The 23,754-nt window shown below is 39.1% G+C and overlaps 1 long non-coding RNA gene across 3 annotated transcripts in view; it reads right to left on the bottom strand.

Moving 5' to 3' along the window:
- The window catches only part of LOC130593371 (uncharacterized), a 33,578-nt gene that overhangs the window by 6,911 nt on the left and 2,913 nt on the right, over window positions 1-23,754 (bottom strand). For 2 of the 3 annotated variants that reach the window (XR_008970791.1, XR_008970792.1), the window contains exons 1-3: window positions 19,192-19,323; window positions 18,581-18,726; window positions 351-503 (exon numbers count right to left, since the gene is read on the bottom strand). This is a non-coding gene — a long non-coding RNA (uncharacterized LOC130593371). Of the gene's footprint in view, window positions 1-350; window positions 504-17,463; window positions 18,727-19,191; window positions 19,340-23,754 lie in introns of those variants that run through there. The other variant, XR_008970790.1, reaches the window with a different exon arrangement.

Here is a 23,754-nt window from a genome sequence, read left to right as displayed (position 1 = left end):
CCATGAACAGTAGGCATGTACCTTCAGTACCCTACCAAAGTCACATCAGAATGTACAGAACCTATTAGTTTTTCAGTAAAGACAAAACAAAACACACTTTATTTCACATTCTGCTATTCAAAAGTGATAAAGGGATTCAATGTGAGGGATATGATGCAGCTGGCTTTTCCAGGTACAATGAAGTGCTGGTAAATGTTTAGATGTTAACAAATAAAAATAACTGTTGGAAGAAACTGAATGTCTTTGTAGAAAATCTTTCCAGTTGAAGGAAATGGTCAGCCTGCAAAACATACATGCATGTTATGCTCAAGAAGACTGAACCACCCCAATTCCACAGTTTAGGGATTTACTTTTGACAGGTTTGCAACTGGTGGCCCAGGGCGGTTCCTGTAATAACTTTTCAGCCCAACAGAGCAAGCATACAAAGGCAGAAGCTGTGAGGAAAGATGCTGCTGCTTTTTGTTTTGATTCCTCCAGCATTCAGGGAAACAGGTCTGGGTTCTCTGAAAAAAGGAAATCATAGTTCTGCTTCAAACGGCCACTCACCTTCCTTCTGTGCATTTCTTCTAAGCAGAACAGCCTGCAAAATCCTGAGTGTGTGGCTGAATGCTCAGGTCAAAGGAGCAATTGCTGCTTCCAAGTTGTCTTGTCATTTAAATGACATTACTGAGACTAAGGCCTCCTGGCATCGGGGGACCTCCCACAGGAGTCACCCAATGGAGAAGTGTAATCATATTTCCCTTTCTGAAATGAAGACCACCCTCCTGACCTCCTGGCTGCTCAGAATAATTCCATCATTGTTATAACACATTCATTTGCCATCAGGTGAAAGAAGGTGCCTTCACTGGAACATTTTTACCCAGTGACATTAAATACAACCAGATTGGGGTTGTGAGTGAAAGCCATGCATTAGAAACCTTTTCATCTACAACCTTCCCTCTCCTTTGGGCATAAATATCCCTTCTCTGACAGGGCTCTCCAAGTACTAAATCCTGCGGGGCTGCAGCAGAACACAGCAATGAGCTACAGCCAAGTATGTGACACACATTGGGCTGATCCGGCAACAGGCTGTGGAATTGCTCTGCTACAATCTAGCTGTCCTGAAATGATATAACGCCTAATAAAACCATGACAGGTACTGAAGGAAAGTTACTCTTAGGAAATAAACACGGGGCTCTTCTTTTTTAACTTCTTCTTTACTAAATAGATAATATGTTGAAACTAGAAAAGAAGTAAGTAGCAATTCCAAATACTAGCATTTTTCTGATTAAAGGCAGTTATTGATGATCTCTACTTTTGCACGGATCTATACTTTTATGTAAGCCTTTGTCTGTCTTACATGTCCTGCGTAAATAAATGACAGATATGTGACAAGGGAATATAAAATGGACATCGTCATGTAGATTACTTTCCTTGATATCACAAAAATCATACACTTTATGGTGGATGAATCCTCTTCTGCAGAGTCTTTGTTAAAAATAATCCTGCATATTATTCTACTGTCTTGCCTGAGAAGCAAAGCAAGACTGGGACTAGTCTGAGACTGTCAGTCTGAGGGGCTTGCCTTCAGTACCTAGCAGGAGACAACAGAACTGGCACTTTTCTGGGTACATCCCTGCTCAGTGATGGTATCTGTGTTATTTGCCATGGAAAACTGAGTGTCCATGCCAGCTGAGACACAAAAGAAGGTTGGAATGGCTGCTTACCTTATTGCTCCAGCAATAAGGACCATACAGGAGCTGCATAGCACCCCGTAAGCATAGACAGCTGAGCTCTAGACACCCTGTTTAGATCATGTGGTTAAGAAGTTGCAATGGATCAGCTACAAGTCTGTTCATGCACAGTTTGACATCTCAAGTTCTGAGCCCACCCATCTTTTTTTATTATTTCCAGTTTTTGCTGAGCATATAATAGTGTTTTAAAGTAGAAATTCAGATTCTCCTTCTACCAGCACTGCTGTTCTTTATTTTGGTCAAAATGAAGCAAACTGAAGGCTAATTATTTCCTGCTTCAAGCACAAAAGGGTGGTTATTGGAATGTTCCCCTCTAATCCTATCACAAGTGTTACAGGAGCTAGTAATAAATGAGCTTCCAATTAATTAAATACAGCTCTCCATATAGACAGATCACTCCAGAAGCTGTTTCTTTTTTTTCCTCCTGCATCCACATCAGTTGCCGCAAAGCAGGAAGACTGTATCCACTGGAGTTTAATAGAAAACATCATAATTGAAGAATGCTTCACTCATGGGGAAATTAATCTTTAGTCAATTAATGTTAAAAACTAAATAGAAATGTTATTAGTTTCACTGTTAAAATTTCATTTATTTGGGTACAGTTCAGTTTTTGCACTTGCATATTTTTATTTAAGCATTCTAAAATTGATATTATAAATTGAAACTTCTGTCGTTTTTAATAGCATTTTTAATAGCATTTCTCTAATGGTATTTAAGTTACACCTTAGAGAGTTAACATTTATTCTTGATCAAGACAAGAATATTTGTGTGTCATTATTTGTGTGTCAGAAAGAAAATGAAATACTTTTTTTTGCAGATGTCAACAGTGGGTAGAAAGGGCTAGTTTCAAAGCACCTAGGTATTTTGAGATAGCTTACTATGGGTGATTTTTGGTGTTAGGAGAGTTGCTCCAAAGAAAAATCAAACTGGCCACTTTTCTGCTTTACTTGGCTAAATACTGATTTTTTGCTAATACCTTTGCAAGGCACAAAAATAAGGGTTCAGGACACTCCAAAGAAAACTGGCCTAAGTGCATTCATTCCACCACAGTGCTAAGGAGTTGCTAAGAAGAAAGGTTAAAGCACATCAATTGCTCCATGAAGACGCCCCTTTCATGCTCTCTGTGGTACTTAGGCAGTGAGGAAGGCATGAAAGACAAGTGAACTCTGGGTTTACTCTGGGGCATTGGCTCCACAGTAGCAAGTGTGCTATGTCAGCCACTCTGTATATTAGGAAAGACACTTTGTAATATTTATGCATGGGTGCTAATAGGTAAGAAGAGTGGACTTGGGCAGACATTCCTGAATCATCTCTGCTTCAGGTCTATTGGTCTCTAGGAAATTGGTGGCTTTAATATCTATATGCAGTGTAGAATCTGTTAACTTCCTGATGAATAGAGTGTCAAGCATCTTAGGAATGGTGAAAGAAAAATATACTCCCTTGCTACCTAACAAAGTTTTGGAGCAGAACAATCACAGACAAAAGGAAGTATAGATATAAGGAGGGGAATGGTTGTTGTGATTTACCTAAGCTACAAGATTCAAGATACTGCCAATGCTGATTGAGATACACCCTGCTTCAGGCCATACTGAGCCTCAACAATAACTTGGGGCATGATTTTGGATTCATAATGTAGGCAACAGTTTAAGTACTTGTTGAAGGAGAGCTCATGTTGGAAATAAGGAAAAAAATGTGTGAGAAAAGTCTCCAGGGACTTACAAACAAGGCAGAGCAAGAAAGGCATTCATTCTTAACACTCAAATTAAAAATGCGTCTCCTCAGCAGACTAACACTAGTGAAACAGCTGTCACTATCTGATTCCTGAAGACCCAGCAGTGCACAGCCAGACAGCAAAGCTGCCTTTTAGAATAAAACCCACTCCAAGTGCATCAAGGAAGCAACACTGAACAACTGGGGAAACAAAAATCTATTCCTTTTGTCTTGGCGCTACAGGCTTTCCTGAGCCAGTGAGGTACTGACAGAATTGCAGCCTGTGATCTTTGAGCTAGGAGTAGGAAGGGGACTGGACAGAAAGGCTGGCAATGTGGCAGGAGCAGTAAACACTCAGGCTGCTGTCCTGCAGAGCCAGAGGGCTGCAAGAGGCAGATACTTCAGCCAAGGGAAGAGTGATGCTCAACACACGCAGTGTTCCGCATAGAACAGCTAAATGCCATAGTCTGATGCACCGTCATCTGTGTTTTATCCTTACAGTTATCTGGGAGTGTGTGTGTGACTTTAAAGCTGAAGTTCCTGCATGGAAAGTCACTGTTAAAACGTTTTCATCCTGGACCTGTGTCGGTGCCTGCTTTGTCATGGACAGCTACAAAGGCTGAGCGGGTCTGCTTAAAAACTTCAGTCTGTCCACCTTTATCTCCATTCATAGCAAACCCACCTTGAGCTTGAGTCTCAGCAGCTGGTAGATTTTTTGTTCTTTCCAAAAGGTATCAGTTTCTCCACCTGGAACAGTGTGAACAGCCTTTTCTTTGAAGCTTATCCCTGGTAAGAAATCACTCTTATTGAAATCTCTCACTAGGGCACCAACTTGACTCATCAAATGTTCTTTATGACTATTTTTTACAATTTTATTCCCCTATAATTTATACTGGTGAACATAATTCAGAAGAAAGATTAATAACAGCAGCCCCTGAAGATACTATGGTCAAACTGATCCAGATTTTTGTTAATGGCCCTAGCATCTGACTTACCATTGTGCCTGATTGCTTTCCTGTCCTTTATGTGTGTAGTCTCTGCTGCTTGTACAGATGGGGAATCTTTCATTTGTTTAAAGCAGCAGAGCTAGAAGAACAGAGAACAAAACTTAGTAGCAAAACTAAGACCTGGATTTAAAATTTAATCCAAGGTCTAAGTATATATTCTGTCTACAGTTTGGTACAAGTGACAGTTGCTGCCTGAACTTTTACTAACGTTGGAGTAACTTGGGAAAAATTACTAGATTGCTTTCTGAGATGAAAACTGAGTCATTTGTGGGCATGTTCATATTCTTACTACATTTGCTTTCCACAATCATGTCAGGTAAAAGTAGCAAGGCATAAATATTTATCCAGAATAGAGCTTAGGGAGGCACTGCCAGAGCATTACACAGGCATTTATATCTACACAAGTCTGGGGCATATGCATCCCATAAAAGGCTGATGCTTGTGAGCCATGAGATTTAGCCTCAGCAGTTCTTCAGGTCCCCATTATCCAGGTGTTTCTTTAATTCAAAAACCACAGTTAGCAGGAATGATTACACTGTTGCCACAAAAGTTATTAGTCATACACAGATATTAGTCACACATAAAACACAGAGACCTTTATTAAAGGCTGCTAATGGGCAACTAAGTTTTGGGAAGTTCATTGGAAATATGTATTCTTTTTAACAACTGAAATGGCTGGTGCTTTTAGAGGTTATAGCTCAGTTGTGATGCAGCCATATCAGCCAGGCCATAATGTAGAATGACATTTGGGTTAAAGAAGACCTGGTACTGCAGTAATTGTTCACTCATATAGATTTTCATTGAATAAGTTCCATTTTAGTGTCCACAACTATTTCGATTTTAAACATTCTGTTCAGAAGATTGCAAATGCTGATGATATTTAATATGGCATTTTAAAGACAAAAGGCACCCATGGTAAGGAGAAATGATGGGTTAAGAGAATGACACCAGAGTGACACCAATTTGTTAAAGGTTATGAAGTAAGAGCTATTTTGTAATGGACATGTGCAGAATGTAATGACATGTGCAAAATAACAAGGATATTTGTTACTTCTGAATTACTGGGTTCACAGATTATACAGCTATATTACAAGGTCTGATCTAATGCATAAATCAGAGGGTTTTCCTGAATTCATTTTTGTTTGAATTACACCATGTCTTCTAAGGCGAAAAATCCTGATTTTATTCTTACATTGCCCTGAAGCCCATAGGAAATTCAAGAAAGGCTGCCAGTAATATAAAATGTGAAAGATATTATTGCTTTCCATCTGTCTCTTTGTCTCCCCCCAGTCTTAGATATATGGAAGAGACACAACGTCAGAGGGAATCTGCAACACTCTGTGGAACTGCCCCAGCTGAGAACTTGCATGCTAGTGATAAACAAGATTCAGCTGGGAAGAAAACACCCTCTGTAACACCATCAAGTGAGAAGGCTGTGGGCTCTGGACTTTACTAGCCTATAAACCTCCTGCTTTTAATCCTCCTGAGGAAAAAAACTACACATTTTTGAAGCCAGGCACCCAACCAGAGATTCTGGTGACTTGGCAGAGTTGAATTCTGAAGGTCAGTATACAAACTACTCTGTAATCTTTTTGCTTTAATTCATTTTAACTCATTTCATGGATATTTTGTAGCTCTGATGTAGTACTGAGGCTAAAGGAAATTGAAATATTTAAAAACAGCAGCATACAATTTAAAGCCATGCAACAACAAATGGCTTTTTTTGTAGGTCCACCCAGTTGTGTTACCTCTAGGGCTGCCTTGCTTGCTTGGAAACAATGACACTGTGAAGACAGTCAGGAAGGCGTGACTTGTACTGTTAATTAAAGTTGTGTTTCATGACTAGAGACTAATCCTGGAAATGACTAGTAATAACATTGCATTTAATTTTGTGGTGTGAAATGTATTTGAAAAACTGGTGTGCTAATTACTTATATTAAAGTAGATTACTGAGAAAGCAGATGTAAATGCTTCTTTGTTATTTTCTTAAGCCTTTGTAAAGCAAAGTCAACAGTAAGCGCAAGTAAAAGTGTAGGTGTCCTTCTTATCAATAGACTGAAACTTCCACAACTCTGGCATCAAAGCAGTCCTTGCTTGGTGGCTACCCAATGTCAACCATTCAGCCTTTTGAACATAAAATAGAGAGTAAATGGGATTGAAAACAACTGGGCAAAGGCAAGGGTGTCTATGACCTAGATGAAGACGTATAGTGCATGACAATGCAGCCTACAGTATTTCTCTATAGTTCTTTGAAGTGGTCACAGTTCTGTGTCATTCATTAGGATAAAAAGGCAAAAAAAGTAAGATTTATGATCATGAGTTTTAAAATGTTTTGGGCCTGAAACCCTTTCATTTGAAGGGGCACACTGCTCCAAGGTTTTCATTTTTGTGGTACTTTACATAGTGTTATTTGGACATTATCAAATCATTTTATATTCTCAAAATGTTTTTCACAGATCCAGCTTGAAATTGCATGAAATGTTCAGACATTTTTTTCCTCTGGTATGTGGCAGTTATCATGACTCAAGAGTTTATTCTGTGTTCCATCGATCACCATAGTAACCTGTACTCTCTGTATTTAACAGGAAACAAAAAGTTATTTACTTGACAGGGATGGAGTTCTGGGAAGCATTAATTTATGAACATTGGCAAAATATTTTAATGGAACTATTTGCTTCTCAGGTTGTTATGTGTACCCATAATTTGATCTTCATCTGTCATGCAGATTTCACATGAAGAAATTGATTGTAGTCAAAATGTATTCACTAGGATTACACCTATTTTCTATTCTTGTTGGCTGTTATATAAAGCTAAACAATGTCCTATTCAGTCCAGATTGTTTATGTATATGTAAAGCACAGCAAAGGTACTTTGCTAGTTATGGGGCTTGTTTTGTATTTTCAGGAACCAAAGGGATTCCTCAGCTGCAAACAAATACAGCAATTGTTTACTGTTATTTAATCACTGCTGTTCAGTATCAGATCTCTTAAGGTCTATTTTTTTCAAGCCCAAACTGTGAGATTGCCCATCAGATTTTAATAGTTACTTTGGTGGTGCAAATCAGTTTATGAAATAACTTACTTTCAGTGTGTTAACTGATCTTTCTGACTGTTTACTCTTAACAAGGATCAATCCATTGATCTGCCTTATGAAAGTGGCCCCACAGAATGTAGAGACAGCACAGGGGCAATAACTGGTATCCAGTGTGGGGCAGAGGAAGCTGTGGGAAGCTGAAGAGCTCTTTCTGAACAGCCCATTCCTCTGTAGGACTGAAGACGCCAAATCTGCCTTCCCACTGAAGTTTTCCTCAAACAGATTTTAGTTTTAGAGGCAAGATGTGGAGAAAACAGCATGACTGGCTGTGCAGTTTTTCTTTATGAAGTGAGTTTCTGCACCAGTACTCTGGTGGAAACATCCTGTGATATGGCATACTCTCAGCAGTTCACCAGGAAAAGATGTGGTCATTACATTTCTGACCTACTCTACCTGCAATGAATGCTTTGTTATTAAACCTCATTATTATATATCTGTAAGCCACTTCTTTTTTCTACCTTTACAACTTCCCTAAAGTGTAATTACAAAGCACACATTACTGAGGTAATCTCCAGTCCCTCAAGCATTTATGTATTCCACATAACTTTTGTTAAACATTTTATCATGCTGCAGTGAACCATATTTTACAATGTATGCCAATTTAAATACTGAATTTCACCAGTTCTATAGAGAATGTTTTACCCAGATGAGTGAATTTATTTCTTCTGACTCAGGCAGAACTTTGATGTTAACTCTGAGACATTAAAATGGGCCAAAACACTCACTAATTTCTATTTTATTGGAAACACAGGGCTAGTATTTAATATAGTTATTTTATATGCTTAAATATACATTATCTCCTGTAGAAGCAGATGCAATCAGTATTAAGCATTAAACAGTGTATTGTATTATTGACTGTACAAAAACACCCTTTCACGCCCACGTTATCAAAGAGGTTTTCTCACCTCTGTTCTTAAGAATGTAATTTGGAGGATGTGCATACGTATGCATGAGTAAATCAAACTATTATTATCACTTCAGCTGTGAGCATGTTGGCACTGCAGGCTACCAGTTTTGCTGAAGTAATAATTTGGTCATGTCAGGGAATGGAGAATTAGATCGTCAAAGCACTATTCAGAAGAAATTGCTGAGTAAGCGCATTGTGTTTTTTCTTTCCTGCTAAGAGATTAAACATCATACCTGGATATCATCTCTTAAATACCACACACAGAGTACATATGAGATAGATAAGACTGGTAGCACAAGAGAAAATGAGAGGCATTAGGAGCTAGGAAATGTTACCTGTGATGCCTTTTTCTAGCATACTGGGAATGCAGTGGCTTTGCCCTACAAAACAGTTAATCAAAATATCAGCAATGCTTTTTCATTCTAAAACCTGCAAGAGAAAGGGACTTCGGGACGGTGTGCTTGATTGTTTAATTTTGGAGACCAGATTCAGGTTTTCAAGCAGCTTTACAACAAACCAATACTGCATCAGCTCCACTCAAAATGTTTAAAGTTACAGAAGTTTATTTTCGAATTTTTTTAAGACAAGTCTATAGAGGCAGGTGCACAAAGAGAAAGGCTTTCACTAGGCATACTCTGAAATGGCCAACACAACTAGTTCTGAACAGAAACCATACAACTATGCCTAAGCTATGAAGCCATACTGAGTCAGGATCAGCCCAAGTGCATGATCACAAGATTCATGCCTCACCCAGAGCCCTACAAACATCTACCTTTCACAAAGGTGTGGTGTGTTAAAATAATGTAATATTGGATATACTGGATACAGTAAGAAAATCTTGGATGGGAAACTGCACAAATGCAAAGCATTAGATCATAAGTTTATGTTTTCACATTCTGATGATCAGTGTATGCTTATTTTAATTATTTCTGAGGTAATGGTGAGCAGCTTGTAGAGAACTAACAGATATGAGCTGTACATAATTTATGCACTGAAGAATTTGCACAGATATTTCATTTGCTTCGTAAATGTCATTAGTAGAGAACACTGGTGAGAGATAATCACATACAATCCACCTTTTGTTAATTTACATAGAGTCATAATACACAGATCACACATACCAAATGGAAGACTTTAGCTAAAAAAAAGAAATATAACTGTAGAATGGATTTGCTTGCACAAATGCATGGATGGTTTCAAATCAAGCAAGAAGGCAGTACTGATTTTGATATAGCCACCCTTAAAAATATAGTCTTTACAGAGTCAATACTGTCTTGATTTAGGTTCTAAAAAAAACCAAAAGACTCAGATTCAACTTTGTCCACTTATTATTGATTCATCTGGCATGCTGGGTTGTTGTTTTTTTTTGTTTTGGGTTGGGGTTTTTTTTTCAGAAGTGCTTTTCTGCTCTCAAATTTTAGCTAGCTCTCCGAAAAGAATGTCTAATACAGTCACAAAGAGCAATTCTCTTGCTTACAACTGAGCTATTGACTATCGTAATAAAAAGGGAAGACAGAAGTCATGTCAGCTTAGCTTCTCACAGGACCTTACAGTGCTCCTTCATTCAAAAACACTTATGTAACCAACAAGCAATGAGTAATGAGTTGCAAAATATCAAGAAGCCCTTAGTTTTCTATCAGGTATGATACATTTATAAAACTATGATATTTTTAAGGAACAAAAGACCTTATAACTATCACCAAGATGTTAGTTCTTTGATATTTTACTGTAACACCTTTTTATTTTTTTCTCTCCTGCTACTGACATCTAAATGCCTATAGTTTTACACATCAGGACCATATACTAGCAAAAAAATCCATAGGCAGAGAGCTGAAAGATATTATTTTTACCATTTGTAGACAGCAGTTTCACCTGATGTGCATCCTCAGCACCTTCTTCCTCTTTTCATTGGAACAGGGGGCAAAGATGAATGAGCACAAATACACATCAGAATTTTGTTAATAAGCCTTAACCATTTTGCTTTGATTAATTTTGTACAGTGAAATTTAAATCATTTGGGTAGGGGTAAAAGAGCCTTTCTGATGGAGCATGGAGAAAATCAAGAGAGAAAATAAAGCCAGGCTTAGAAGACATTAAACAAGCCATAAAGTTTTCAACAAAACAGAAAGAGAAGTGATTGGTTGAGGTGCAAGTGTATTTGTGGGTAGGAGGAAAGGGAAGAGTAAATTTGTCTGGGGAGTAAATCCATTTAGGTCATTATAGTTCAATACGGCTATGATCCAGAAAAGCACTTGAGCATGTGTTTGGTTTTAACATGGGAGTCACTGTCTCAAAATCTGAGCTTTGCTCAGGATCAGGTTTACATGATTTCATCATAGCTGGATTCTTCTCTTGAATTATACTTCCCCATGCTAAAGCCTTAAGCCAACTGACTGAAAGGTCAAATGGCTTTGAAATGGGTATCTATTCAGAGACCATTTTTCTGGACATAGAGAAGTGGGTGCTCTGCTTTCCATTATGGCATGTGCTTAGAAATGGAAACATATTTTTGCACACACTGAGGGCTGAAGGGAGAGGAATGACAACGGCAGCCAGAGGGGATGTGACATCAGGAATCTGCAAGCTTTTAATTTCTGAAAGACTGTGTAAATACTTTGTGAAAGGTGATATGATAATCAGATTTAACTTGGCCAAATTTACTATACACTTAATAATTCTTTGTGTGGTTCAGTTAGTGGTGCCAGTGCTTGTGGGCTGCAGCTGCCACAGTGGAGAAGGATGGGCTGAGGGCAGACAGCTGTGCCACAAGCATGTGGAGGACAAGGCAGAGCAGCTCCTCCTCTCATCCCAAGAGCACAAGTGGGGCTCTCCAAAGTGTCCCTGTGATGATACTTTATGTTGCAGTCATTAATTGCTGGTAACAAGAAATGGATTCTTTGACTGTTCTTTCTACCTTAAGTTTTGGTGGGATTTCTCGCCAGAGCATAGGAATGACTTTGGGAGAAGTCTGACTAAGTCCATAGTTATGAACCACTAATTTGGGCCAATTAGTTTGTGAAAAGACTGAGTTTAAATCTTACATATTTTTCCCCATCTTTTCATCTCTAAGAGTCCATTCTGCTTCCTCTCTAAGTTCCAATCTCCTATTTTCTAGGACAGAAAGAAATATAATTGTGGCTTTTCAAAAATGAACAAGGTAGAAAAGATTAGATAGATACAAAGTAAATGTCAGTGTCACCATGTACCATAATATTTATTTTTCTTGACTCTGGTTCCTGAGAAAGGGGAATAGAAGAATCACAGCTTTCATGGAACAATAAAGTTAATTTCTAGTTCCCAACTTTTCACAGAAAAGCATTAAAATATGATTTTTATAATGTCACAACCAATATCACTTTGACTTCTTGAATTTTCCTTGCTTCTAAGCTTGCTCTCTTAGGATGCAACAATTCACTTATACAAGCTATTTGCAGAATAGAGGGACCCCTATATCTAACATGCCACAGAATTCCTTTTCCCCTAGGAAGCCATGATGATGCACAAGAGGAAACATCTACATTTTTATACAACCAAAATGTTCACAAGATTTGCTGCCTTTTATTAATAAGCTACTAGTTAAAAAGGTTGTTTGAAACAATCCAGAAGTTAAAATGAAAACCTGTATGTTTTTTTCAGCATCTTTATATTTAATTTATTTTGGAACTCAGTCAGCAAGATGAGGTGGCTGATAATTACTCAGGGTTCCCAATTAACCTACTTAGCAGGTCACATAGGTAAATAGCATAGATTGTGTCAAATCTCATTATTGGGATAATAATTTAATCAGCCAGTTCATTGACTGAAGGCCAGAGAATCTGGAGAATAAATTCAACAGGAAAATAAAATCAGCACCTAGACAATGTACTTACATCCCTGAAAAGAGTTTCTTACACAAAATTATAAAGCACACTACTCACTAGTAGAAACCCAGTAAAGTCTAGGGCAGGACTTAGTGGTAATGAGGGTGGTTTTTTTGTTCAATCATAATATCCAGCATGAGTATAAAGAATGTTATGTGCCACCTTGCTTTTTATGAATGATAGTTTAACATATGCAGAAGTCATAAGCATGTGTGTTATTCTTTGGCATTTAGACAGACATGCAATGCAGTTGTCTTTAATGCAGTGTTACAGACCAGAACTTTTCAGACACATCTGCTTTGTGATTTATGTGGAACAATCTTAGCCTCTTGGCCTTTCCTTTCCCATACATCCCAGCCTTGTTCCATTCTTCATGCCTGGCTTTAGAGCAAGTACAAAAGAATGTCAAGTAAGAAGGTCACATAATGGATAAAATAATATTGTTGGATCTTTCAAGATGGACAGGAGAGAAGAGAAATTACAATAAGTGCAACTGTTGAAGTCACATAGTGTAAAAGCTGTGCTTTCTCTGCACAGTAATGCTCTACATTTACAAGGTGACTGAGGAAATAGGAGGTAGGAAGAGTAGAGTCTGTCTGAAAGAAGAAAAACATTTTCTGGGCAGATAGAGAAAGAACTATTAGGAGGAACAATAACATCTTTAAAAATTTATTTGAGAATGAAATATTTATATGTGTTTTAAAGAGAGGCACAAACATAACTAGTTTTAATATTCAAAATATAGACTGGAGGAAAAAAATCCTCTACTAATGACAGGAACTAGCTGGTCCTGAACTCGTGAGGTGTGAAGAGTCCCACAGCACAGACAAAAAGTGCATGCAAGGCTCAGAATACGGTGAACTTGTCTTCATAGTGTGTATCAATGGTTTATTGTCAACAGGAACAAGAGGGCTATAAAATAAGCCATCATTCCTCCAAGTAGATGATCATTCAGTTTAAACATATCTCATAGGTCTTACAGCCAGGAATTACAGTGTACTGAGCACTACTCCAGGACTTGTAACTTATTAACTCAGTAGGAAAAAAAGTAAGTAACTGCCTTATCGGGTCACGATAGGCCTATAAAGTAAAAACAGCCAGCATATAAAAATAGCCAGTATACCAGGAACGAATGTTGATCTTTTAACTAGCTTTGGGATTTTCTTAATAAATAAGCAAGAACACAAGTTACTGGATGCACCCTAGACCACTCACGTTGTCAAATGTATTGGTTTGAATCATAAGTTGTCTTGCTACTGAAAAAGCATTTATTATAGCAGGAAGGCTGAGCATATCTATTCCAGTTCTGGAACTACAGAAACAACATGCAGCTCTCAAGTGTCTGTTTCAGTGCTGCCCACAGAATATAAATGCTTTAGCAGTCAATATCCTCTTAGATTTTGGAAAAAAAAAAAAAAAAGAAAAAAAGACTTAAGGCAGGATAGCACTAGTCATGGATGCTACCTACTAGTTCAGGAGTGACACATAACAGAAACTACTGGCTGAGGAAAAAACCACTTTCACCTAATTAGTAGAAAACATTGATTAGTTAAGCTTTTTCATTACAATCTTCCCTGATAAAAAAGCAACAAGCTTAAAGATAATAGCTTTTTTTCTTTCACATCAAGCAAGAGCTCAGAAGTACTAGATAAATTCAGTGTAAGGGCTTTTTAGGAGGTGTTAGCTCATAAATTAAGTCACTCCTTGCTAGAAGTTTGGAGGCTAGACTCCAGCTGTTAGCAGTTACTAATTTCTGTGCAAAGAAGACCCACATCTCCCAGCCTGCATTGCCAGTTTTTCTGAACATTTCCAGTATTTTCAGCTCACTGGTTATTTTTATATATGATGTACTAAAGTTATAAATGACTAATCAAATTACATATGCTACAATCACAGTACAGAGTGACAGTGGATTAAGAAACTCTGTTTGTTAGAATATTTCACTATCTAGCTATCTAGCTAAATCTGATTCTATAAATGCATTGATAAAGCAAAAGCATTATCAACTCACTTCCATGATGGTCTAGACAGCCACAGTTTCAGAGGTTAACTTAAGGCAATAACATAGTCTAGGCAGCATGATTCCCATATGGTGCAGTCAGGATGTATTCTAAGCGGGATTTCAAGTCTGAATGGATATAAGCCCAAGAGAGAGCAACAACAGACATATACTCCACTGTAGCTTTGCAAGACTGTTGCAGAGACTGAACATACACTAATCGTTTCTCCACCAAAGACTGTTTTTTCTGCAGGAGACTTGCTCTGAGTGATCTCTGGGAAAAGGATCTATTAAAAACTTTTTGCTCCCCTTTCATATGTTACTTTTTCCATTTCTTAAATGGCCCATTTCTCCACTTCATTTTCCATTGTTCTCTCATTCACAGTCTGTAATTGTTGTAAACTGTAACACCATTATATTGTTGTCATTTACAACTCTTCATTTTAAAAAAGTGTTTTCCAATGACAACATTATTTCTTTAGTTGAAAACAATCACCTGTACATTTGTTAACTACAAATTTAATGAGAAGAGGAACTAGCTGTTATTAAAGTACCATAGTACAATGTGATACTGCTCTGGACAGATCCAGACCAGTTGAAATTTTATTCACATCCTTCCCAGTAGTGTTCAGGCTTGAATATTCCTGTTCAGTGCTAATCATTTTCATTCCTCTTCATATTCAGACTAACACTGACTTAGCATCCATTTTTCTATGTAGGTGATTCTAATTGCTAGCATGCTTGCAGCAAATTGAACCACATACCCCACCGGGACAGTCTGGGGCAGGGAATGACTTTTTCTCCCTCTGTTGAAAATTATGACTGCTCACAGCTGCTAATTCCCACTGAGAGAAAAAAAGCAGGTAGGTTTCAATCAGAAGAGCAGGAGATGAGGGAACAAGGCAGGCTCTGAGTCTCCCCAGGGTTATAACAACTCCCCCACAAGGAAGGCACTGCAAAGCTTTGCAGGGTCTGCCTCCTCAACCCCAAAATAGAGCTAAACATGCTGCAATATGGCCCCCCTTTGTCCCGCTTCCCCTTCCAGCGCTCACCCTCACTCCCTCCTCACAGACTGCTGTCTCATGGGGGAGGTTAGTTACAACCCATTGGGACCCTTATCTGAGCATCCACCTAACTGCTGGGGCTGGGAGAGCAAAGGGTAGACTGCATTTTTCTCCCCATCACAATTGCCTGTTTTTCTGGACAGCAGAAATGGTTTTAAATCACAGCAAGCTGCTAAGACTCTGGACTGCTCTATCCCACTCTCTAGGCAAGCATCTTATCACTAGGTTGTATTTTTTACAAATAGATGCATATATTATACTCAACAAAGAGCACAGTAATCCCACTTCAAGTCATGGTGAGAAAGGCAGTGTTAGGAACTTGGTATAGGGCACAACTTAGTCTTATATAACTTCCCATGCAGAAGGTTTCACTGCCTGCATCTGCAATGGGCAATTCTGGCTCAGGAAGTGACACATCTTTTGGTGCAGGACTACAGAATATGGATGATTTTTGTTTGCGTCTGTGGCTTTCCCACTGCTCACAGAAGAAAGCCTTTATCTTTCAGTAAATGCACAGCTGAACTAATAGATTGTCCAGGATTCATTGCAAAAGGACAGTTTACTGTTCAAGATAACTCTAAAGATTTGCAAGTGTAAGAGTCTGCAACAAAATATAAAACATTTTAAACATAATGCAGTGATTAACCATGGGCTTTCCATAATAATTATCATTTAGTGAATGTATAAATAGAATAAAAGCAATATTGAAGCGAACAAATGACCTCTGACATAAAAAATAGCTTGCATTTCATATTGCTTTGCTTAACTGTCCCCTCCTTCCCCCACCAAACAGAAGCTTTATTGACAAAATGTGCTCTGTTAATTTAGCCCGTAGACTTAAAAAATGTGCAGCTCTGGGAAAAACTGAATTATGGGTTCTATTTGTGAGATGAGGAATGGCATGTAATAACTTAATGAACTGGAAGTTTATTAGTTGTAAAAGGGAGAACTAATGGAATGCGTTGTCTATCAATCTTTTTAACTCGAAAATGTTCAGGTGGGTAAAAGTGTCATATCCATTATGCATTTATTATCTTATTAATACAAATATGTGCTAGAATCTCAACAAGCTACAAAAATATATCTTAGTTCTAATTTAATGTGTATTCTATTAGTCAGTTTTGAGGCTCTATTCTAAACCCAAGTCACTGGAATTTCTACTCAGATACCTGGCCAGCAAAAAATTCCCCTGAACACCAGAGCTACTCACTAACATCACCTAAAGTTACAACCCTCTGCTCCCAGTACAGACTGTATTCATCAAAATTGTGGAGTGAAATAAATGCACACACAGTCATGATGACAGGCTCATTTTAGTACCTATTTATTGCTCTGTAGACACATAAAAACAAAAGGACAGTAAGATAATGATTTTAACAGGAAACATTGTAGAGAAACCAGTCTAACATAAAACGTAAGAATCAAACCCTTGGCTATTTTCTTCATAGCTTTCTCCACTGTGTAAAGAATAGGCATTTACCCCAGTTATGCTTTTACACAGACCTATTTATTTTGCACAGTGGAATGATTTGCCTCAAAATATTTTGGATCATTGCATGCATGTGTGAATATACAGAATAGTGACATCAATAAAGTAGTCTAAAATCTGTTAGGATGCTTCTCCCAGTCTTAGCTGATATTATGTTTTAAAACCGCAGTGTAACAAATAAATTTAGTCCTAAATAAATACAGAAAACAAACATGTGCAAGTAACAAAAAACAACAGGGACTGGGAAACTCGAAGTTCAAGTCAATACACGTGAAAACATAAGTAGAACAAAACATTCAGGTTCTACTCTATCAGCCCAAATATTTCATATGATGATGCATAGATTCTTCAGTAATTCTAATGTTAACCCTGCAATGGATTGATCTGTTTGCTTTGATTTCCTATTTCAGAGATAAAAATAAGCAAGAGAGGATAATCTGCAGTAATTTATGACTCTAGTAGGCTCCTGTGGGTGGGCCTTTCTTATTTGTTTTGTTCATGTGCCAGTCTAGCAGCAGGTGTCTTACATATATTTAGCTATTCAGAAGACCAGTCATAGCCATTCCTTAATCAGGTAATAACATACTATTGACATATTAGACCAATTTAAAACATTTGTTTTCTTTATCAATTTACGTTTCATCTCAGAGGTCCAATACAATGGGATTTTGAACCATCTGTACTGAGCACAATCAAAGGGCCAGTAATCCAATTATTTGATTTTCTTCCTGAAGAGATCAGAAGAGAGGAAAAGCCATCTTTCACTCGCTCTAGTGAGTAAGCTGCAGGCCTGCATAAGGCTTTAAGCTTCCTGTGTAAAACATACCCCAAGGGCAACAGAAGGCCACTTAAATGTAGCTTGGAGGGCATAAGTGGAACATGGCTGTGGCACATTGGCTTTCTGCCCAGGAATAAATTCGAGCCATCAGCATCAAACACTCATCCTGAAGCTCTCATAGTGAAATTAAATGCCATCTATCAAGTGAATAAACAATAATAAATTAAAGTAGCACAAGTAAATAAAAAAAAAAAAAAATTGCAGTAATTTATACTGTGGAACATCTGTTCTGGATTGCATTTCCAGACTGCACACCTCAGACTATCTTTCAGCCTTTGTTTTTTTTCACTATCGTATTTTTGAACATGCAAAATGGCCCTGATGCACAAATTGAATTTATTCATGGCCTACTCTACATATTAATAAAAATAAAGTTTTAAATAGTGTTTGCTTTTCCTGTGCAAATAATTTACTTCTGCCAGTCAGCAGAATCTGACTGATTTGTTACATACGTTGTGTCTATGTGAATTATATCTAAACAAGAATTCATACAACAATGAAGCATGCAAAAAATGTACCTTTTGATACCTCAAGTGGAACTGCACATTGTGGTTTAGGCAGTCACGGCTAATTTCAGCAGGCTTCAGAATTTGGATAGCTGTGAAGTTAAAATGAATCAGTCCTTTTAAAGTGCTCACAGGAAAAGCAGACTCTATTCTGGGACAGATTTTAAAAGGGGTGTTTTCAGTAAGCGGAATTTAATTACCTAACTGGAATTTTGCTGCAATGCCCTGGCTAAACCTTCATGTTTTGAGAAGAAGAAAAATAAAATCAGGGAAACTATTATGCTCTATCTGAACAATACCTATTATAGCAATAAGTTCAGCCTTGTGCTGGGATGGGACAGTATTAAGAAGGAAAGCAAACGGAAATGTCTCACCTACTGAATATTAGCCTGATTTCCTAAAACAAGTTGAGTCTCCCCAGGAACTTCTTTCCCAAAACTTCCTTAGGGTATGAAATAATTGGCTATTAACCAGTGTATTCTTGACCCAAAGAATGGAGCAGAAAACATGTAAGACTTGTCTGGATTAGGGGGAAAGATAAAAGAGAAATTAGAGCTGATAGGTACTGACTGAGCCTGCGGCTCTCTTGATTTTGCTAGTTGAGACTCAGAGGGTTTTACCTGCATGTACTTTGCCATGTACTATGGCAAAAGACCCAAGGAAGACAGCAGGCAGAAAATGGGGGAAGGAAAAACAGAATGGCACAACTTTCTCCCTTTTCAGATTGCCCCCCCTCCCCGCTTACCTTGCATTTAGCGTGGGACTGTGAAAAAGAAAGGCTGCCAGCTCCACAACATCATATTGCCAGCATAGTGGGCAGCCTGTCTCACCTCAAGGCAAAAGAGAAGTTATGGAAAAGGTATCTGCACAATAAGAAAAAGAAAAGCAAAATCTTAGTTATCACCAATCCTGTACCAGTCTTCTGAACGACTGATAGCTTCTTCTTTTTTTCCTCCCCTTGTAAATCTGATCACCTGTAACCTACCAAAACCTCTTCAGGTCATTTGTGGGCTGCCCCAGAGCCCCAAGCACTGACAGCCAGTGTGCCTGGCAAAGGTGCTGTGGTGCAGGCTCCAAACGCCACATGAGAAAAGGACAAGGATGCCAGCGTGCGTGGATGCAGTTCTCATGCCCTGAAACAAGGAAAACAAGCTGTTAGTATGCACCACACAGCACCAAAGGCTGAGCCCGCTGCTAATGAGTGCTATACAGAGCTCAGGTCATGGTTTTGCTAAATTCTGTGCTCTTGGTACACCTGGGAAACACACCACCAAAACACAGCTCAGCTCAAATACCCGTCTTGAGCATAGCATGTTGTAACTGAGGTGCTGGGTCAGGTGCCTCTGAGCCATTGGTGAGGTATCTACCCCTTGATGACAAGTGGTTTGTTAGGACTGGAAAGTGCTGTGCAAGGAAAGAAGTCTTTATGGGGTTGGTAGGCTTCCATTGCACCTGCTCTGCTGCTAAGGCAGAGATCTTGGGCAGGATCTAATGCCTTAATGCTGGTGGTTCACAGTGGTCCGTAACGGTTCTCAGTAAGTGCCTGTATGCTATGGCATGCAGCATGGGTGTTAGAGGTCCTGGGCTGGGATCACAGCAACAAGGTGCACTAGCCTGGGGCAGGGGGTCAGCTGCCATGGATGGACCCAGCTCTTGATGAAGGATGGGCCAGGACATCAAGGAGAGAGAGCAACTGAGGTGCATGGAGCTGTGCCTTGAGACAGATGATGGGTCAGCTGGCAGTTTATGGGTCAGAATTAGAGGGTAGCTCATGGTGGGTGACATTGTAGTGGGTGTCTGCTACAGGTTGCTTAATCAAGAAGAAGCAGACAAGGCAAAAAACTGGAAGAAGCCTCATGCTCACAGGCCATCAAGGGTCACAGCACTTACGTAAGTTACACCAAGTACTGCTAATGAAGTAGCAGAACACAGAAATACACCACAAAAGGCTCCTGGTAGATCCTAGCTTAGCTCTATCTACCTTAAAAGGTGGCTTTTATCCACTGCATTAGCATTCTGTTGCCCCTCAGAGGATGGTGAGCACTACCTATACAGCATACATCTCTTCAGCAGTCTCCAGGAGAGTTTTTTTGTTGTCTTGCATCCCACCACAACGTTCTGCAGCAGAAAGCAGGTTTCTGGCATTTCCAGCCTTATCCTGCTGATCGCAGTTTGATGCCGTGAATGTGTGATGTATGCGAACAGGACACACTGACCACAAATTCTGGGAAAGCATTTCTTTTCATATGGGCACAAACAAGGCTGTAGGTGTAGGAGGTGTGTGTGCATACACGTGTAAAAGTTCCCCCATGTTTCCAGGGTAGATAGTACTCTACTTCAAAAGCCTTCACCTGCCATATATCCCCATACGTCTGAATAGAAAGGGGATTGGAAAAACTTTGCTAGCCACTGTAAAAGAAAAAGAAAATACTGTAATAACATACATATTTCACTCCTCGAGTGAAGGAGGCCTTTAGAATGCAGATACACAGCTGCGAGACAATACATTTTAACTGTGGATAAAAGACAAGGTTGGAGGTTACTGGGGAATAGTAATACCCCAATGCCATGCTTCCCCATTCACACCTCTGTGGCAGGAATTTCTTTGATTTTGTTGCAGCCAGAGTCCTCTATATCACAGAAGATGGCAGGCAGAGCCAGTTCTGCCTCAGTACAGGAACAGCCTTTACATGCTTTTATGGAGATATGCTAGTTCCCTCAGGATCTCTGAAAAGATCACGCAGCAATCAAAGTCCTGTGGTATGTTCTAGGGATGTGGAACTATTTCTAGAGAATTTGAGGGAGGAATTTTAATGTCTTGGGAATAGCCTATAGCTTCAAACAGAAACTAGGACCTTTAGTTTTCTTTAAACTGTATGGCAAACTGTTCAGATTCAGTGAGTGCCTCGGGATCTTACCTCACAACACTCTTACCCACACCTACATAGTATCAATGCTTTGCTTATTCTGTACTTCAGTAACTTAATTACATAATGAATTCTCTCATGCTGCCAATTTTATCTTCATTGAGCTAACTTTTGATCTTGACATTAACTCTGATAAGGGCTAAGGCAGATCCAGTCTATCCAATCAGCAAGTGGTAGCCTCAGAAAATCGGGATATAGCACCTCTGTTATTCTTCCTTCCAGGAGCTTTGGCCTCAACAAACGCATTTCATGGTCCTGGCCATGGTATCTTGGCTGCCTATTGCAGCTCATCTCCTTGGATGACATTTTGCCTGTTAGCAAGGTAATATACTACTTTCAGGAGGTGCCCGAAAAGGATGGGTTTAGGTCTGTAACTGGGAAAGCTCTGCTAAAATGGCTTTCTTCTGACACTGAGCAATTTCATAGAGCATCTTGATTTTCTCTGTATAAAAGTGACTCATGATCAGACACTCCCTTGTATGGAAACCAAACAACTTGTTTTCCAACATCAGCAAAAACAAGTATATACTTCAAAGGAGATTGTCTTTGTGCTCTTCGGAGGCTGCTCTGATATTGATGACATCAAGGAATCTCTGTTTCATCTGACTGATAGTTACACTTGGGGCAATGATGATCTTCTCTGTTTTCCAGTATCTAGAGCAAGGGCATCTGAGCCACAGCAAAGGTTACTGGGCATTGCACTGTAGTGCTGCATTAAGTGTCACATAAGCCTGGCACTTTGTTTTGTTGGCAGTTTCAAACCCACAGGGGGAATCCATGGCTCAGCTTCCATTAAAAGCCACTAGTTAATTGTGAATACCCCTACCTCACTGCTTTGCACCTCTAGTGAATCTGTAGCTGTGTCAACTGATGCCTGCCTGCTTTGACATGGCAGAACCCCAAAGCTATGTAAACAAGAATGCCAAGATTTGAGAGTGCACTGTAAGTCAGATGTAATCAGTATCTTTCCTAATGTTCCTGGATGCCTGAGGGTGCATCAAATGAGGGCGTGTTGAAGAACATTTAGATGACAACAGGTGTGAAATGCTTTTCTTTGAAAGAAACACTACAGCAGAACCATGCACTGACACTGTTTGCAAGTTGTAGCTGCTTAGCATTTGACTCTAAGGATCCAAAGCGAAGCTGATCACAACACAGTACAGGGGACTGAAGTCTTACATGTACAGAATAGTCTTCTGGTCTGCCTCTTTCTGTGCTTGCAAAACATAAGCTAGAATGGTAGTGGCAGCAACAAGAGAGGCATTGGCATCTTCTGGTTTTCAACAGCTCAATATACACAAAAGAGAGAACAATGCTGTGACCACCCTTCTGCCATATGCTGCAGAGATCCTCAATCTATTCCAAGAAACAAAGCAAAGTGCCAGTTGCATGCAGTAGCTCATAAACACCATGGAGATATCAGCTGATCTGAGCATCACACCAGGACAACTAGCTTTAGCACTGTTCATACTGACATGGCTTCCAGTTCTAGCATTTGATTATTTCTGATAACTACAGGATCTTCAAACTAGGTTCTTCAAATGGACTTCACCCCATTTTTCTTTTGCATTCCCACAGCAGTCCTTCCTCTGCTCCTCTTCTAGTCTGATTACTCTTCTTTTTGTAACATGATTGATCAGAAGTCTGTCTTGTCAGTTTCTGTTCAGTCTGCTCTTGCCAGGCATTTTACATTAAGTAAAACAGATCTCAAACCTAGAACTAAGATGAGAAGAAAGAGATCACAGGAACAGAAGAAAAAAAAAAGAAAGGATCAAGAAGAAAATTCTGCAATCCATAGAGAACATTTCTTTTTCATGACTGAAGTGTGTTGTACGGCAACAGTAAAGACACAGAAAACTGCCTTAACATGGAGCAAGGAACTTCAGTACAATGAGGAGCTACGTGACTGTTGAAATTATAGAGCCTTTCTCAGATTTACTCAAGCTACCTCATATACCTGCATTATTGCTAAGGGTTTAGAGAACTAAATACACAGTACTTTTCAAAGGGATGTGGGGGAAAGGGCTGGAAATCAGTGTATCACAAAGAAACCTGGAATGGGGAGGAGGACTATGCACGCAACTTTCCTCCTCTGCAAAATCAATTCAACTAAAACTGAGTACAAGAACAAGATGATGTCTCCCTCCTACATTACATTCCATTCTTCAAGTATACTGACATTAGAAGGGTAAGCATGAAAAAATAGCTCTATTTTCAGCCACACAAAGATGAAAGAAGTTTGCGGATATATATGAAAGAAAGAAGTTTGGAGATATATGCAAAAGAAGTTATAAGACAGACTCCAGCCAACGGCTTTCTATTGCCTCAAACCTTGCATGGTCTCCTACAAGAGACTTCTGCTGGCAGTATTAAACAGGCTTTGAAAGCTGTTTTGGGGGCATAGAAGTGATTTTTCTACTGGCACACGGGCAGGTCACTTAACTGTCAACTCTATTGATATAAGAAGCATAATTTCATGCAGCCAAAGGCAACCTTCCAAGCAGAGTTGAAAAGAAGATCATTCACCTGTCTGAATCAGCAGTAGGGTCCACAGCGGGTAGGTAACAGGAGCCTGAAGAAAAGCTCTGGTTGCTGAAACCGCCATTCCCACCAAAGAATTT

Source organism: Pezoporus wallicus, unplaced genomic scaffold, assembly GCF_028554395.1.
Source record: "Pezoporus wallicus isolate ANWC-B61680 ecotype Strahan unplaced genomic scaffold, APGP_CSIRO_Pwel_v1 contig_10431, whole genome shotgun sequence".
Lineage (NCBI taxonomy): Eukaryota > Metazoa > Chordata > Aves > Psittaciformes > Psittacidae > Pezoporus > Pezoporus wallicus.
The sequence above is the reverse complement of the archived record's forward strand: the minus strand, read 5'-3'. Positions and strand labels throughout refer to the sequence as shown.